This window comes from Amphibalanus amphitrite, unplaced genomic scaffold, assembly GCF_019059575.1.
Source record: "Amphibalanus amphitrite isolate SeventyFive unplaced genomic scaffold, NRLGWU_Aamphi_draft 000316F_arrow, whole genome shotgun sequence".
NCBI classification, from domain to species: Eukaryota; Metazoa; Arthropoda; class Thecostraca; order Balanomorpha; family Balanidae; genus Amphibalanus; species Amphibalanus amphitrite.
Window position 1 is genome coordinate 348,297 of NW_024881811.1, and position 18,914 is coordinate 367,210.

General features: G+C 47.4%; 1 protein-coding gene across 2 annotated transcripts in view; it reads left to right on the forward strand.

Annotated features, from left to right (window-relative positions):
* Positions 1 to 16,862: 16,862 nt before the first annotated feature.
* LOC122388281 overlaps positions 16,863 to 18,914 on the forward strand; it is a 38,571-nt gene continuing 36,519 nt past the window's right edge. For both annotated transcript variants that reach the window (XM_043379220.1, XM_043379223.1), the window contains exon 1: positions 16,863 to 17,353. The gene's annotated coding sequence lies outside the window, so the exon portion shown is untranslated. The remainder of the gene's footprint in view (positions 17,354 to 18,914) is intronic.

Consider the following 18,914-nt stretch of genomic DNA (forward strand, 5'->3'; position numbering starts at 1 on the left):
GGCGCGCCAGCTCATCGCTCTGCCAAGGCCTAGCGGTGGTGCGAATTGAACGTGCCAGACTTCTGAAGGAAAGACATGCTAGCCGGCTGCCATCCAGACCTCATCCTGATCGACGAACTTCGGGCTATCGTCCAGCAGGACCTGGACAAACAGAAGCCGGCTGCTAGCCTCGGCGCCTTGTCGTTACAGCTCAAACGGGCAGGAAAAAAATCCAGCCGTATTTACTGCACAACCTAGTTACCAGCATGCAAATTTGCGTTCGTAATGTAAATCCCTGTTCGTGGGGAATAAACTGAACGCAAGAGAATCGCTGTCCCCTATGTAGCAACTTAGATGATTTATTTTTTTAGAGGATAAAACTTATGCCGGGCCATATAGCTCACGCATCATTCATTGCAGTTTCAACTTAGGCTGCAATACGTGGCAATTTGTTTAAGATGTAGCAATTACAATGTTGTCATGATCGGCATACCGCCGCCAACGTCGCTGTTTATATCATTATCTTAACGGTTGCATATTTCAACCTTCATAACTATTAATTTCCTACTGTTTCGTATAATCTCATTTATTGCGCTGAACAACTGTTGAACAGTTCATTTCAATAACTGCATTGTTAAACCTAGGGTTAACCATTAAACAATATGTTAATCTCGCCCCGTTCGTTATGTTTTCGCTTTATGCTTCTATCGAACGTGATATCATTCCAAGAAAGCACTAATAGAGTAGAGTGTAGAAGCCATTCCCACTGATGGGACTCGAAACGATGCAGCTAGGTAATGCATAAGACTGATTGGCGAATTTCAGCTTATAGACAAGACAAGGAAACGTTATCAAAAATCAAATCCACACTGAACAAACATATTTCAAGAGTGCACGTGTCTCGTTGTCGTTGTATCCGTTATTCCTCCTCGGACCTATCGACTTTCTGAATACCGAGAGGGGTCTAGAGTGTGTGTGTGTGTGGGGGGGGGGGGGTGCTGGACCCTCGACGCCGTTTCGCCCATAATTAAGCTAAAAGCCTTGCAAACAAAAACAACACCCAGCGATTCACAATCATGTTAAAAGTGTCAGATGAACATGTGACCTCTGAGGTCAGGTCACGTGCACTAGTGCAGGGTGTTCATTAGTGAATGACATAAAGTAAGCCCCCGCTGGAGCCCCAAATGATCGCCGGCTATCGTGCAGACGAAGCCTTCGACGACTCACGGCAGCGTTCAGTTCATCAAGGGTCTTGGACTCTTGAGTTCGCTCCGCAACTTGAGTTGCTTGAGGTTAAACGGTGAGGTCCAAGCACGAAAAATCCAGACTGCAGAGTGACCAGGGGTGCTGGATCTTGTTCAGTTGCTCGAAGGTGAAGAGAGTCTAGCAATTTTTCAGTAATCTGTCCAGTATTCACGTTCGCAATGGATAGAAACCTGGGAAGGCATTTTTTTTTAATATATGGACTAGTGCCGTCAATTACAGAAAGTCGTGATACCGATACCAAACCAAATACCAACAGGAACCATGGGAAAATACCGAAACCGAACCGACTTGGGAATATCAGGGAAATGCCAACTTTTTACCAAAGTCACAGTCTCTTTTACATTAGCGAGGATTCACAACACCAACAAAATACCAAATGTTTTAGCCTCGAAACGCCAAATACCAAGTTTGTATCGGTTTGGTATCGGTATGCCAAAAAGTTGGTATTCGATTGACATCTCGTCATCATCATACGCAGACGGCACCACGCAGGCCAGGTGCCGTCTGCGTGGCGCCGGGCGACCATCAGGAGTAAACTTCGATTGTGAATATGACCACATGAAAATAACCCGTTACCCTACTCCTACCCTACCCTTAACCCGTGATTTTGAATACGGCCACTGAAGACATCCAAGGCCAGTGTCACAACTGATTTCTGTTTGTTCGATGTAAAATGTCTAAGATTTATCATTCCAACGGTAGGTAAACTGTTTATGCAATACATTGTCTTACGCCTCTGGCGGGGGCTCACTTTATGTCATCTTTAATTGATCACCCTGTAATTTAGAGGATAGCGCGTGGATGTTCAAATGCGTTTATCCCGCACCATAGACAGTGTTTATAATTGCTTCACGTGCAAAGAGAGAAAATTATCAGATATTGTGTAACTGTGTATATTGTGTAATGTGTAATATTGTGTATTGGTTTGTAAAACGTCTAGGCGATTAATAAACTGTTAAACGTCTAGTAGACATTTCGTCTAGTATGAAATCTGTTGTATTTTTATATAAAATGTATTCCTTATCATTAAGCGCTTGAAAGATATCGGCGGTAGTGAATAAAATTATTAAACCGCTCGTAGGTAGAAAAATCATTTAAACGTCTCGCCCAACGGCTCGACGTTTAAAAGATTTGTTCTGCCTACTCGCGGTTTAATATATAACCACCCTGTATTTCAGTTGGAACGGTAGTTAATGACAAAAAACACCGATATCTATGTAACGTCATTTATGACGTTGCACATGGTTCAAAACGCAAAAGTTGAGCATCGATCTTGCAAGGAGTGAAGCGACACGAGCACGACTCCATGTGCAAACGATAGTCTTAAATCATTTTTTCCAGCAAAATAAATTTTAATATTTCCCTTGTTGCATTACGATGGTGAGGTCACGTCATTGACCTAGCTTTACGTGACTGCTTTATAGAAAATTACGAGACATAAAAGTTGCAAGGTCTCGGAAGAATATGAAGTCATGTGAATTTTATTTACCTGCAGAAGTTGACCTAGCAATGACGGAGTTGCCAAGCCCTAATATTTTAGAACCGAGTGAAGTCTTTTATGACGTAATAGGTCAGTGACTCGACATCGACAAGAATTGAAAATGTAATTGGTCGTTGGTGTCACCAGAGAATCGGCTTGAATCAAGTCAGGTGTGCTATTTTTCAGCTTTCTATGGTTGCCTTGTTGAGAGTAATCGCAAGAAGTCTGCGGTAGGTAACACCCGTCACCCTCAACCATGGAAAGTTATGCTTTTGACCTTCAAAGCTAGTGCGCCCCATGCACTGTCGTTTTTCAGCTTGCTGTCGGTTTTCCAATATATGGAAGCCAGTTACAGCCTACAGGCGTCTCTTAGTCTCTCATTGGTCAATCGCACACACCACGTGTGGTCCATCAATGACCAATGAGAAGATGAGAAACGTCAGCAAACTGACAGCATGCTGATTTGGTGGGCAAACGGCGCCCTGACCACACCCCCTCCCATCTATCGCTGACACCCTGCTCGGTAACTCGTCTCGAGACGCGACTGAGCCAGGCCCTTCGACCGGTTACCGCCGCCGGCATAATTCCGCCTGATTCCGACTGCACCGCTGGACACCACACTGTGGCGAGCGACCCCGCTGTCAGACTCGGGCCGAATGCACCCCCTCCCCTACCCCCACTCGAGCTGTGGCGAGGGTGAGGGTATTCACCGCATCAAACCTACAGGCCGCCTGGACCCTTATCTTGAGACCAATAGTACAACTGAGAACTGACACTTCAGCGGCTCAGGTATGTAAACCCACCAAAGGCTAAAGTTCGGTCTTCTGGGTGGGGTGACAGCTGCATAAGCCACACATTCGAGTATTCACAATACTTAAGCAAGACCCCCACTTCTAAACGGCCATCCTCCCGTGCTAGGCAAAACGACAGCCGAAGGGGCTCACCAGTTCACCATGACCTTAGAGTACCTGATGCTGGTGTGAGAGGTCAGAGGACCTCGCCACGGTCTGGGATTTTTTTATTGGGTTAGGACTTTTCGGTCTGACGAGACCATTTCAGAGCCGGAAGGAGATGGGAATTAGGAGGAGGGGGAGGGGGAACATTTGGTCTGGGCGAGCACCCTGGTGAGTCGACGAGGCTGAGCCCGTTCAGAGGGCAGACCGACCAGCACCCCAAGCACACACCAGTCACCGCACCCGGTTACGGGCGTGCTCTTATCGGGGGTTCCCGCATGGGATAAAGTGTCCCGTCCAGCCCGGAACAAGGAGTTGAGGCGTGGAGGAGAGGGATTTGACTGTCCTGAGGATAGAAATGACGGAACGGTGTGTGGTATGAGAGGGTCCAGGAGGTTTGAATACTCAGTGTGGGCCTATATTGGTCTGACCTCTTCACTGATACAACCACCGTCCACCAGTCACAACGGTCAACAGAACCTACAGCTCTTATCGCACCTGCCCACGATCGGCTAAAACGGCTTCATAAATTTCGACTAACCAGTTAAGAGCAATGAGCATGACTTCAAGCCAGAGAATGTCGACTCTGACTTCGGAGTCGAAGTACAAACGACTTCGGTGACTCCAGCTCCGACTCTAGCCAGAGCTGTCGGTCAAGCTGGCGAGCTGTCAAACTCCGGCTCCGATCCCGCAGTCCTGCACTTGCACTACACAAAATGTCAAACTTCTAGGAAATAAGTTATACGGTTAAAGGACCGCATTTTTTTAGAGGGCTACTTGACTTTGTGACCAGACCTTAGTTAAGGGGCGGGTTGGATGCCACATGAGTCGGGAGACGTCACTGCAGACTTCGAAACTCCAAAGTGACTTTATTAAGCGGAGTGCGTGGATTTATTAAGCGGATTAATAAACTATGGATACCTATCTATGGAGAAAATCCGGGAACAGCTCAAGCCAGTAGCGGCGGAACACCTTCAATTAAGGGGGTGGGGTGGGCACTGCCGACTTTTGGTCCCATTCTTTCCATGCATCACCCATAGGGCTAATGTTAAAATGCCAAAATCAAAAGGGGGCACGGTGCCCCGGTGCCCTCCCCGTTCCGCCGCCTATGGCTCAAGCGGCCACAATAAGCGGCTGGATTTATTATTCGAGGATTTATTAAGCAGATTCCAATGTACAGCATTAAAAAATAAGTCCACTGCAGGCCTACGTTGCTAATGGGTAGGTACATCGAATAGTGACTATTTGCTTAGTTTTGATATGGCCCGAGTTTTGATATGGCCGTGAGGAAAACAGTGGGTTCTAATACCGTCCGGCATAGGTGTAGGAACGTTTTCGGAAGTGGGGGGGGGGGGGCAGGCTCCCAGAGGCACAAAACCTCACCTACCCCCAAAATCCATTTTCTCCTCGGATTTCGGCCACTTTATTTTCGCAAGCATGCTCAAATTGGTAAAAAAAAAACGTGACAAGAAAAAAAAATCGAACAAAATCTCGGGGAGACTCCCGTCCAGAAATTAAATCTCATGGACGCGTCCCTCTGGCCTCCGCAGCCGCGTTGGCACCAGGAGCGGATCCAGGAAAACTCCAAGGGGAGGGTCATGAATCGAAGTAGTGCCCCTACCTATACCCAAAATTAAACCCTCAACTGATTTCGGCCACTTAATTTTGGTGGTGCCCTATTTTCATTTTTTATTTATTTGTTTTTGCCCTGGCAGGCCTGTGGTGCTCCTGGCGAGCCTGTGGTGCCCCTGCTAGGCCGCAGGTGCCCCTGGCAGGTTTGTAGTGCCCCTGAAAGGACTGCGGTGCTCCTTACGAGCCTGAAGTGCCAACGACAGGCCCATGGTGCCTCTGCGAGGCCGGTGGTGCCCCTGCGAGGCCGTGGTGCCCCTGGAAGACCTGTGGTGCCCCTGACAGGTCTGTGCTGCCCCTGGCAGACTAGTGGTGCTCTTGCAAGCCGATGGTGCTCCTGACAGGCCGGTGGTGCCCCTGTCAGGTCTGTGGTGCCCCTGATAGGTCGGTGGTGCCCCTGATAGGTCGGTGGTGCCCCTGGTAGGCCTGTGGTGCCCCCGGGCCCCAAGGGGGCATGACCCATGTGACCCCATCTTGGATCCGCCACTGGTTGGCACCCATGCGAATTCCAGAAGCATCCAAAAACATTTTTTATTACGAGCGAGCGTGAAACGTGAGAAGTGAAAAGTCAGCAAAAGGTGTGTGTGTGTGTGGGGGGGGGGCAGTTAACATTGCTGGCCCCCATTCGAAAGTGGGGGACCATTGCCCCCTGCCCCCCTGTTTCTACGCCTATGCCAGTTACCGATCAACTAATGCAAGGCCGCCTATCATAAATTGTTAGTTTACGCCGTTTACGCATTCTGCTGCGCCAGTATTGTCTCTCTTTGCAGCGCGCGCTGCCCCTAAGCTGCCACTTATTGCTTCTGACAAAGTTACCTTTCATTGGGTGGAGGAAAATTGCACTCAATAACGATGAAGCACAAATGGAAATCTTCATGGATAGGCAGGCCAGAGAACCGTCACGTTTGTTCTTCGGGGTGATACCTACAAATACATTAAAAAGTTCGGCAAAAAGTGGGGGGGGGGGCAGTTAACATTACTGGCCCCCCACTATGAAAAGTGGGGGGGGCCACCGGCCCCCTCCCCGTCCCCCCCCCTGTTCCTACACCTATGCCGTCCGGTCGGTATTAGAACTGCCCTACCGGCCGATTACCTACTGACCGGCCCGAATTTATACGGGCCGGCCTTACGGTCATCATTGATACGGGCCGGGCAGCATTAATACGGGCCGAGTTTTCAAACGGACCGTAACGTTAAACATACCTAAGTGTTTAGTGTTCTATAAAAAGCAAGACTGTAGAGCTTTTGCGTGTAAATCTTTTGCGCTGATGTTGATATTTCATTATACAGAATAATTATATTTTTTAAAACACTTTGGATTATGGGGCTGCAGATTCCGGCGAGGGGGGGGGAGGCAGGGCATGTGCAATTGCAGACGGTGAAAATCCCAAGGTGTGCAAACTGCAAACACTAATTTTTGCACATCCACATTTCATTGCGGGGCTCATGCGGGCTAATAAGGGCTCTCACAGGCGCTTGCTTGTGCTCGCATAGATGCTCGAGGGCCCCAGCCCGAGCCTGATGGCCCCGCATCCGGAACTTTAAGTCCTAAACAGGTACAGTCCACAGCAGAAGTAATGTGTGGTTTCAGTCATGGGTATGTTCTGCTTCTGAAGCCTAGGAACGATTAGCCAGACTGCAACGAGACTTTGAATGCAGCTTACACGTATCTTCACCCTTGCAGCTACAACTTTCTATTGACGTCTTCTTTTCAATCAGTCCGCATTTAAAAATCGTCGGTCAAAGCCATCCGTTGAGATTGGTAAAACCACACATTACTTTAGCGGTGGGCTGTACGTGCGGGTGTTATCTTGCAGGCTATCTCAGGGCCCCATGGGCCAGTATCGAAAGGCTCTCGCCGGCTCTTAACCCTCGCCCATTTAGGGGGGGGGGGTTGGTGCAACCCCCCCTGAGGTTTTTCTTAGCTACACGCCGAACCGTTTCAGATAGCCTGCTCAAATTTTCAGTACCCTTTGGGGCATCCTTTGCGTAACTTTTGGTAATTTTTTTTGTCAAGGTCATGTCAGGTCACGGAGTTATGACGTCATAAAGGGAACAACCTCCGGCCAGATTTACGCTAAATTGGAGATTGCTTCACATTGGTATAAATGCCGACTGACCTGACACACTGATGGATTGTTTTAGAATCATAACTGGCTGATTTGACATTGGCACAATGTCCGTTGACCTTTTCAAGGTTACTTAAGGTCAAGGTCAGGTCAGTGACCTCGGTTGACCTGTAATGACTTCTTGCACTTGTATGCCTTTTCGGGGTATTTTGATGCCCTGAATTCGAATTTGCTATCCATTTCAGGCATCGTCGGTTGTTTCTTGTAGTTCATTTTGGGTCAGGGTCAGGTCAGTGACGTCACAGCCTGAAGTGACCCAATGCACAAATGACCTTGCAGACTTCCGATGCTCCCAACGCATCATTTTTAGAGTTATGACATCAAAATATACACCAAACGATAGAGAATTGATCAAGGATCACGACAGTGAAGGTTTCAAGTCGATATCTCTTACCGTTTTGCCGCAATCGTCGCGGAAATCTGAAAAAGTTAGATTTTTCCGAAAATTTGACCTTTGACCGGTCATAAGTAGGCAGAGCCTATTTTAAGGGAATTTGACTGGGGGGGCAACCTGGAAAATTGTCTCTAATAATCCATCAACCCTCGCCCGTATTGGTATTTTTCAGCTGCGAACGTATATGGGGGGGGGGGGGTCCGTTGGACCTTCCCCCTTGCCGTTTCGACCCTGCTCGAGCTAGAGCTTCGTGGAAAAAACGACCGTGTTGCCCGTGATGAAAGGAAGCCGATGATACCCAATTTTAACCCTCGCCGACCCTCGCCGACACAGGGGGGGGGGGGGGGTTGATGCAACCCCTCTAAGGTTTTTTCGCGAATAACTCGCGTAAAAAGCTGCCGATTGCAACGAAACTTTCAGTACCCTCGCATTTATCAATTTTACACCTACCCTGAAAATTTCATGACCCTGACCCAAATGACCTTTGACCTGTGACCTACTTTCCGAGACCATGTTTGGCCGGAATCACGATTCGGCGTATGTCGACTCGCATTAGCCGCGCTTTTGCAAGTTTTTCGTGCTTTCAAACGTTCAAACATGTGATTTGATGTTGCTCCCATGCATTAGGGTGGATGTCAAGGTCACCTGAAGGTCAGGTCAGGTCAGTGACCTTTGATGACCTCGGTTCACTTTTTCGAGTTTTACATGTTTCTAGGCCAGTTTTTGGAGCTGAATTCGAATTTAGCAACCCGATGAACATTTACGAAGCCTAGTTTTAGTGCCTTTGTAACATGTTACGAAGCTGTCAGAGGCGGTTGACACCTACTAGGAATACCCGGCAGGACCCCTACTGGTTGACCTGACCTGACCTGACCCGACCTGGACTAAATGCATGAAGACATCATCTGTGATCAAAACTCACATGATATCATTCGGATCAGCACCCCGAAAAACCCCATAGCAGCCACACTTTACGACGTTCTAACAGGTCCCGATTTTCCCGATTTTCGGGTCATTGACCTGACCTGGAAGGTCACCCGATGACCTAGGACATTAAAATTGGATATCATCGGCTTCCTCTCGTGACGGGCAGCACGCTCGTTTTTTTCCGCGAAGCTCTAGCTCGATCAGGGGCCAAACACGAGGGGGGGTCGTACCAACCCCCCCTTGTGCCGTCGAAGGACGCAAAATGGCCTGTGCCGGCGAGTGTTAAGGTCCTAGGTCGTCATCACTTGACCTTCCAGGTCAGGTCAATGACCCAAAAGTCGGGAAAATCGAGACCTGTTAGAGCATCGTAAAGGGTGGCCGCTATGTTTTTTCGGGGTGATGATCACGAATATCATGTTAGTTATGATTATAGATGATGTCTTCATGCATTTAGGCCAGGTCGGGTCAGCAGGTCAGGTCAGGTCAACCAGTAAGGGTTTTTCCGGGTGTTCGTAGTAGGTGGCAACCGCCTCTGACAGCCTCGTAACATGTTACGAAGGCACCAAAACTACTTCGCAAACGGTCAAATGGTTGCTAAATTCGAATTTAGCTCCAAAAACTAGCCTAGAATCTTACAGAACTCGAAAATGTGAACCGAGGTCATCAAAGGTAAATGACCTGACCTGACCTTCCGGTGACCTTGACACCCACCCTAATGCATGGGAGCAACATCATATCCCATGTTTGAACGTTTGAAACCACGAAAAGACTGCAAACGAGCGGCTAATGCGAGGCGACATGCGCCGAATCGCAATCCCGGCCAAACATGGTGCCATGGTGCTAGGCCGCCGGTGCATCTGAAAGAACTGTGGGTGCCCCTGACAAGCCTGAAGTTCCAACGACAGGCCCGTGGTGCCCCTGACAGGCCCATGATGCCCTTGCGAGGCCGTTGGTGTCCCTGCTAGGCCGATGGTGCCTCTGCTAGGCCGCTGGTGCCCCTGGGCCCTGAGAGGACTGTGGTGCTCCTGACAAGCCTGGAGTGTCCCCGACAGGCACGTGGTGCCACTTACAGGCCAAAGATGTCCCTGCGAGGCCGATGGTGCCCCTGCCAGGCATGTGGTGTCCCTGCTAGGCCTCTGGTTCCCCTGACAGGCCTGTGGTGTCCCTTGGCCCTGACAAGCTTGAGGTGCCCCCGACAGGCCCGTGGTGTCGCTGACAGGTCCGTGGTGCCCTTGCTAGGCCTGTGGTGCCTCTGGCAGGCCTGTGGTGCCCCTGGCGGGCCTGTGGTGGTATCCCTGACAGGCCCAAGGTGGCGCCCCTGCGAGGCCGGTGGGGCCTCTGGCAGGTCTGTGGTGCCCCTGGCAGACCTATGGTGCTCTTCCTAGGTCGATGGTGCTCCCAACAGGTCTGTGGTGCCCCTGACAGGCCGGTGGTGCCCCAGGCAGGCCTGTGGTGTCCCCGGGCCAAAGGGGGCGGGGGTCATAACCCATATGACCCACCATTGGATCCACCACTGGTCATTACTTGCAGACTGACTCATTTGACATCCATTGCAAAACAAGTCACAGTTGTATGTTTGTCACCGTGTTCCTTTATGCCCATTTTTATAGTGGGCACATCTCGACGACTGGGGGGCAATTCTGTTGAGTGCGGGGGCATTTGCCCCCCCCAGTTAACATGTTAAAATAGGCCCTGTAAGTAGGTCAAATGTTGACCTAGGACCAAAAAATATACCACCAATCGCGAGATCTCGTTGAGAGCAATCCGTTGGTCTTTCCGCTAAGCTCTACGACGCTCTGTTTTCAAACGCCAGGGGGGGTCGCACCAACCCCCCCCCCTGCATGGGCGAAGGTGGCAAAACACCGTTTGCGGGCGAGGGTTAAGGGCCCCAGCCCCCTTAGGTCTCTTGGGGCCGAAGTCTGAGGGCCCCGCACCGGTACCTAAAAGCCCAGCTATCCCAGCTGGCCCCACGCCAGTTTCTATGGGCCCTCACCGGCTCTGGAGTGGTGAGGATGACCCGGATACCATTTACTGAAATGGATAGGTCATCTGAGGTCAAATATGGTAAAAAGTAGTTTTTCCACGATATAATGGTGCTTAAAACTAGAAAATAGTGTGGTACCAAACTGTCATGACAGGTGCAAAAAGACCTGCTTGGGTCAAGACAAGACCTGACCTTGACCTGGGTCAAATAGTGAAAGTGACCTACCGACTACCGAGGTCTATCAAATACATATTTCGAACCATCTCGACGGAAAAAGGATGGTACAAATTTTATGTCTAGCGAGTTCAAAACGATTAAGCTAAAACGGTCGGAGCTTGGGCGGGGAAGCTACCCCGCCTTCCCCTCCCCCCCCCATCCCCGTGGTGACGATAATGATTGAAGCCCAGAGGCTTTGCCTGTTGAATTTTTGTTGAATTTCTGTTGAACCGTACTAAGTTGAATTATCGGGCTGCAAATGTAGGTACAGGTAATCGGTCGGCTGCCATTAACCCGCGCTGGGGGTGGGGAGGGGGGGTTGGGACTCTACAGAGAACTCCCCTCGCTTTTCTGCAACATCTTCTAAACCACTGGGCGTATCCATCCACACGAAACTTGCAGTACCTTGAACATTCGGCTCCATCACTTTGACACCTCGTGTTCCAATGAAAATTTCTTCGCTGCTCATAGGTCAACCGGAAATAACGTCAGAATGACGTCATGTTCGGCCAATTTCGATGCAAAACATTCAGCTACGGTAATCGCTCCCAAGAGCTTAGTTTCTTAACTAAATCATTTTTCTTAGATGAGAGAACCCAGAATACATACGGATCTGTAGGGTAAGGTGCCTAATTAGCGACCCCCTTAATTTGAACCGTCATTGCTCACGCTCTATGGGTGCCACTGTATTACTGGCTTGATCTTCGAAGAGATCGTACGTTTCGCTATCAAAATCCACTCATTTTCTGCACCAACATCCACTAATTTATTTGCACTGAGCATTTTGGCAAACCATTGCAAAAACGCTAATAGGGAACTCGTCCCGATTAGCGACCACGGTGAGGGTCGCTAATAAGTCTATGGGTTTTCCCATAATAAAAATGGCAAAAAAATGCGACGCCTGAAAATTTGCAATATGGTTCCAAACAGGCAACTTATACGCAAAGCACTCAATCATTGGAACAGGAGCGTTTGTCCAACACCTTTATGAAGGTGAAAACTGATTGCACGTGATGCACCAAAGGCAAAAATAAGGCGAAAGCCCATATATTGCGGGCTATCTCGCATGATATTCGAGGCCCGCCCTGGATTCGGCATCGGCACCCCTACAGTCGGTGACGACAGTTGGTATCACCCGCCACAAATCGCAAACTTCAGCAACACCTCATTTTAATCTCTGTCTGTTTCCTTTCTTTCCCTTCTTGAGCTATTTGCGACCGTGTTGGGCGCAAATAGGAAATATGGGTTGCGACACATTTTTGACTACCATGCAGTGCACAGGAACGTGATTCACTACGGGAAAATGGCAATCAATTGGAAAAGGATTGTCAATTTAGAATATAAAAGGTGCATTATCTTAATGTGCATCGCTTTTCATCAGATATGTAGGGTCCAAATGCACACGTTTTGGATAAGAAACTGGCCATTTTTATCGCAACTCCCCTAAAACGTTCCACCAGAAGCACCGACAACCGGAAAAGAATTTAGTTTGATAACCAAAGTATGGCAGACCTTTTGACATCGTTTTTACCCCGATTTATCTTCCCAGCTTTTCTGTAGGGAGGTAGGTCGCAAATAGAAAAGGGTCGCTAATTAGGCACCTTACCCTACAGTAAGGGAAGCCGGGGGAAGCCCGGCATAATAAGCTCTTTTTGATTTTTATGACATACCTTGCGTGATGTATAAAATGTTGATAGGTACCCTGTTAGCTTGATAAGTTAACTGGCCGTGTTTCCCAAAACTTGATTTTGTAGAAATAGTATAAAGCTGCGAAATTCGAGTTTTAAAAAAGTATTAATTTTTCTGGGGTAAGCCCGGCATAGGGGTAACGCCGGCCACCTTTCCAACGCTTTACAACGAGTTGATGAAACCATTATGTGTCCTCCAAATATTGAAGGAAAGTGAAATATTAAGGTACTGTTAAGCTCTAGACATCTTAGAGTTTATGTCACGACTGGTATTTTAGCTAGCCTCTATCACATATAGAGCACAGGTCGATGAAAATCGTGATGCAAAATTGACAAAAAAATGTGTATTTCAAAACTCCTTTAAACCATTTTTTATTTACCTAAATGCATCATATTGCATATCATACGACTCGGCTGATGAAGAAGAACACAACGACACTATTTTTGAAACTCTAGTATCATTGTCTGTCGCGTTATCTGCAAAAACGTAGTTTGACCGTAGTTGACCTCAAGTGACATGACTGTTCTTGTAGCATACAAACATAAACTTAATCACTATTGATATAAACTGATGAAGGGTAACTAAAAAAACGTTAAAATGGAGCGGATATCTCCCATATTTTACAGTAAAAACCAGGCAAGCAATCGCCCTTCATCCATACCTGATAGGTAGGTACCTATAGGCACTGGAATAGAGCGACAGGCCGAAGAGCCTTTGTCTATGATAACATGTTTATTTTCGAAGTTTATCTTTGGGCAACCAAACCCAAACCTACTCAGTACATATCATCTCATGGAAAACAGTGGTTTAGTGGCATTGCTCTCGGTGGGGGGTAAGCTCGCCCACTCGCCCGGGGTTACCCCAATGTGCTAATTTTATTTTAGAACAGCGATGTTTGGAAAAAAATGTCATACTTAAGCCAGCTTGCCTCGTCACCCCTCACTACAAACACTTAAATGATCCTTTCATAACATTCGTATAAATATTAGGGTCTAAGGGCTGTATGGTATAACATTAACCCTCGCATGTGTGCGGCGTTTGCCAGCTTCTAATGTGTAGGGGGGGGGTCGGTTGGACCCCCCCCCCCTTGCCGTTTGACCCCTGATCGAGCTAGAGCTTTGCGGAAAAAACGAGCGTGTTGCTCGTGACGAGAGGAAGCCGATGATACCCAATTTTAAGGTCCTAGGTCATTGGTTGACCTTCCAGGTCAGGTCAATGACCCAATGTCGGGAAAATCGGGAGCGGGACCTATTGGAAAGTCGTAAAGTGTGGCTGCTAAGAGATTTTTCGGGGTGCTGATCACGAATATCGTGTTAGTTTTGATCACAGATAATGTCTTTAAGCATTTAGACCAGGTCGGGTCAGGTCAGGTCAGGTCAACCAGTAGGCGTCGTGACGGGTATTCGTAGTACGTGTCAACCGCCTCTGACAGCTTCGTAACATGTTACGAAGGCACCAAAACTACTTCGTAAATGTTCAAATGGTTGCTAAATTCGAATTCAGCTCCAAAAACTAGCCTAGAAGCATGTAAAACTCGAAAAAGTGAACCGAGGTCACCCGAGGTCATCAAAGGTCAATGACCTGACCTGACCTTCAGGTGACCTTGACAACCACCCTAATGCATGGGAGCAACATCAAATCACATGTTTGAACGTTTGAAACCACGAAAAGCTTGCAAACGCGCGGCTAATGCGAGCCGACATACGCCAAATCGCGATTCCGGCCAAGCATGGTCTCGGAAAAGAGGTCACAGGTCAAAGGTCATTTGGGTCAGGGTCATGAAATTTTCAGGGTAGGTGTAAAATTGATCAATGCGAGGGTACTGAAAGTTTCGTTGCGATCGGCCGCTTTTTACGCGAGTTATTCGCGAAAAAACATGGGGGTCCATCCGACCCCCCTACACATGCGAGGGTTAACAGTGCAACATATCTCAGTTTTTAGCTAGAAACCCTTTAAATATCATTTTTACTCTATATCTTTAACAATATACAATTTTTGTTAGCGTTAACTTTTACGCTGACGTTACCTCAGCTGCTACGCTGAAGGGACAAAGCATTTTATTATGAATAATTTAGCCGGAAACGGGGTGGCCGGGCTTCCCCCGCGCCCGGGGTTACCCCGGCTTCCCCTGTATGTACAGCCCTATGTACAGACTTGTGACAGCTCAAGAAAAAAGTGAGCTCGCTCAGCTCAACTCCGTTTTATCCGCTCCCGCTCAGCTCCCGCTCAGTTTAACACGGCTCAGCTCAGCTCACGCTCCGCTCAAACCGGCTGTGCTCCGCTCACGCTCAGCTCAGCTCAGCTCAGTTTCCGCTCAGCTCAGCTCAGCTCAGTTTCCGCTCAGCTCAGCTCAGCTCAGTTTCCGCTCAGCTCAGCTCAACTCAGTTTCCGCTCAGCTCAGCTCAGTTTCCGCTCAGCTCAGCTCAGTTTCCGCTCAGCTCAGCTCAGCTCAGTTTCCGCTCAGCTCAGCTCAGCTCAGCTCAACTCAGTTCCCGTTCAGCTCAGCTCAGTTTCCGCTCAATTCAGCTCAGCTCAGTTTCCGCTCAGTTAAATTCACGCTTAGATCGTTCAGTCGTTCTTTTTAAATCGGACATGCTTAACCCTCGCCCGTATAGGGGGGGGGGTCGAACGGACCCCCCTCTGTTTTTCGCGAATAACTCGCGTAAAAAGCGGCCGATCGCGACGAAACTTTCAGTACCCTCGCGATAATCAATTTTACACCTATCCTGAAAATTTCATGACCCTGACCCTAATGACCTTTGACCTGTGACCTACTTTTTGAGACCATGTTTGGCCGGAATCGCGATTCGGCGTATGTCGGCTCGCATTAGCCGCGCGTTAGCAGTCTTTTTGTGGTTTCAAGCGTTCAAACATGGGATATGATGTTGCTCCCATGCATTAGGGTGGGTGTCAAGGTCACCGGAAGGTCAGGTCAGGTCATTGACCTTTGATGACCTCGGTTCACTTTTTCGAGTTTTACATGTTTCTAGGCTAGTTTTTGAAGCTGAATTCGAATTTAGCAACCATTTGAACATTTACGAAGCAGTTTTGGTGCCTTCGTAACATGTTACGAAGCTGTCAGAGGCTACTACGAATACCCGGCAAAATCCTTACTGGTTGACCGGACCTGACCCGACCTGGCCTCAATGCATAAAGACATCATCAGTGATCATAACTAACATGATATTCGTGATCAGCACCCCGAAAAACCCCATAGCAGCCACGTTTTACGACGTTCTAACAGGTCCCGATTTTCCCGACTTTTGGGTCATTGACCTGACCTGGAAGGTCAACCGATAACCTAGGACCTTAAAATTGGGTATCATCGGCTTCCTCTCGTCGCGGGCAGCACGCTCGTTTTTTCCGCGAAGCTCTAGCTCGATCAGGGGCGAAACGGCAAGGGGAGGGGGTCCAACGGAATCCCCCCCCCCTTATACGTTCGTGGCTGGAAAAACACCAATACGGGCGAGGGTTAAAAAACAGACCGACTCTTGGCACATAAGTAAGTCTCCTCTAACAAGGAGCGAGGCAACTTACACAATGGGCAAAAGAGATAAGCTCATTAAGACCTTGAGACTTTGCGAGTCGTGCGTCTACTTGGACTCAGACTATAGTTACATGAAATGGACTGTTCTTGGCAGTGTTATCACATGTTATCAGAGTGTGCACCCGCGATGTTAACATAACATATAAGTTCAAAATATACGAACGAAAAAAGTCTGGACGAAAAAGTTTACAGACGAAAAAATGTACAGACGAAAAAATGCCAGACGAAGAAAAGTCGGACGAAAATCTGCGGACGAAAATCTGCTAGACGAAAAAAAAACGCCATGGAATCATCTCAACTAGGCGGTGTTTCACGGCCGAGAGCAGCACGCCCACGCCGCCATCCGCTCTTGGCACCCTGCCAGGAGCTGACGTTACATTTTGGGGTAGTGTTGGAACTTGGAGATAAGAGTTTGTTTATATCTCCATGGAAACCCCATTTGACACGTGTGATAGCAGCGTGCTGTTATCAGTGAAACCAACACCACCCTGATCTCAACCAAGGCAATGTCAACACAATTAGAATTCATAGTCGGCGTGTGAATAAGGGAGCTTTTCCCATATTATGGACATCAGAAGGTGAGAGTTCCAGTTATCGCCTCTGCCCCACCCCACTTTCAATAGGATATGGTTGCTTAGCCCACATTCCAGTCGGGCGCACTATGGTATCGGCAGTCCATTTATAGAAACGTTTCTATTTTTGGAAGAAAGTTCCAAAAATGGAAACGCTAAAAACCAACTGTTCCAATAATGGAAACGCTCCGTTTCTATTTTCGGAAACGCAAGGAGCACATAAACCTGTTCGGTAGTTTCCGCAACAAACCATAGATTTCCGCATCAAACAAAGGCCACCAATCAAAAGACCGCATTTCGCTTCATAATTCCAACGTTGAACAGAAAAATCGGCTGTTGAACAGGCTTGCACGGTCCACTTCCTTTTGTAAACAATATATTTTTTCATGATAGGTGAACTTTTATGTGTCATTAATGAAATATACCTCATTTTTTTGTGGAAAAATTTGATTTTCACAAGAATGGCAATTTTTTAATTGACAGACTTGCTGTCTAATATTCACTAATATCCTACATTGCTGTAAAGCAAGCCCTGAATGGCGTGTTGGTGACCACGTGCGGAGATCGTCTCTCCGGCTTTGGAAGGCGGTAAGTTGGAAAATATTTCGTACAGATGCTTCTAAGTGGGCAAACTGAACTTCTTAGCACCCATTTAACTTACGAATGTGTGAAAGTTGGTAGAATGTATGTAAATAATTGCATTAAAGGTCTGATATGTTACTGCTTGTCGGAAGCGATCCTGATCCAAGCTGTCGTCCAGTTTAAAACGATTCAATTATATGAAAAAGCGATGACAAGGTGTTATAAACAATTTCTATGAATAGGGAAATGCTCAAACTGTACTAATTGCCCACTTTGCACCGTATTAGTTCAGTAGGCCTTCAGTTAGTGCCTGTGTAAGGCCCATTGAATTATGCTTTATGAAGCACAGTTTCCATTTTTGGAACAAATGACGAATTTTAACTAAAGTTGTACATACAGCTCACAGATGCAGTAGGTTATATGTATTTCAACTCTTATTTGCATTTAATGTTTTTAGAAGCACTTTCTGCCTTTCTCATTTCTAATAATCCACGAGAAGGTTGGAAAAGGTGCACGCTCCGACAGCATGAAATGCGAACCGGAGCTTCTGAACCGGCCTGATTAGGCCAAAGTTTAACTCCAACCTTACTTATAAAGCCTTGCTTTTCTTGGGAAGCCAGAGTCTGTTAACCACAATTCAGGGCACATCGCGACGCTTACTGCAGTCACGCATGCATGCTTGCAACCAGACATGTGCTTGGATCCGAGAGCTGGATCTATGATCTCAGTGGATCTCTCGACAAAATAGAGGGGTTGGATCTATGATCCAAGTGGATCTCTCGACAAAATTCAGGGGTTGGATCTATGATCTGAATGGATCTCTCGACAAAATTTAGGGGTCGGATCTATGATCTCTGAGGATCCAGCGGGCAAAAATTTGTGAAGGACCTATGATCTGTATGGATCTCACGACAACATGTAGCCAATGAAACCCTTATCCTACATAATTGTACACCTTACAGTGCAATACAATTGAGAATTATCACTTGTGGACATGGTTATTAGTTAAGACCACTTGTAATCATTAGGTATCATCATTAATTTTGAATTTAAATAAACAACATTTGTACTACATTTAAAATAAACCAAGAACATGCATATTGCTACTTTTTGTGACCAATTGTAACTTTTTCATGACAGCACTGATGACAATCTTATCAACAAGCTACAGCCACTTTAATTCAATGAACAAACAGTACAGACAGATGCAGTGGCAGCAGGGCACTGCAGATTTTCATTTTGGTCCCATTCTTTCCATGCAACGCCAGTAGGGCTAATGTTAAAATGCCAAAATCTAAGGGGGGCACTGTACCCTGGTGCCACCCCCCCCTGTTCTGCCGCCTATGGACAGATGTTAGGAAATCAAACCTGGAAGCCAATAGGTCAGTTTTGTTAAAAATAATCCAGCAATCCACTTCTGCCAAGTATGAAATCCGAATCCAGAATGTTCGTATGAGCTATTAGTATGTGCAACACAATTTCGATTTAGTAAGAATAGCAATTAACCTCTAATACTTTCCTAATAAAATTACAAGTTCAAAAATGGCATCAACTTCTTCAGATTACC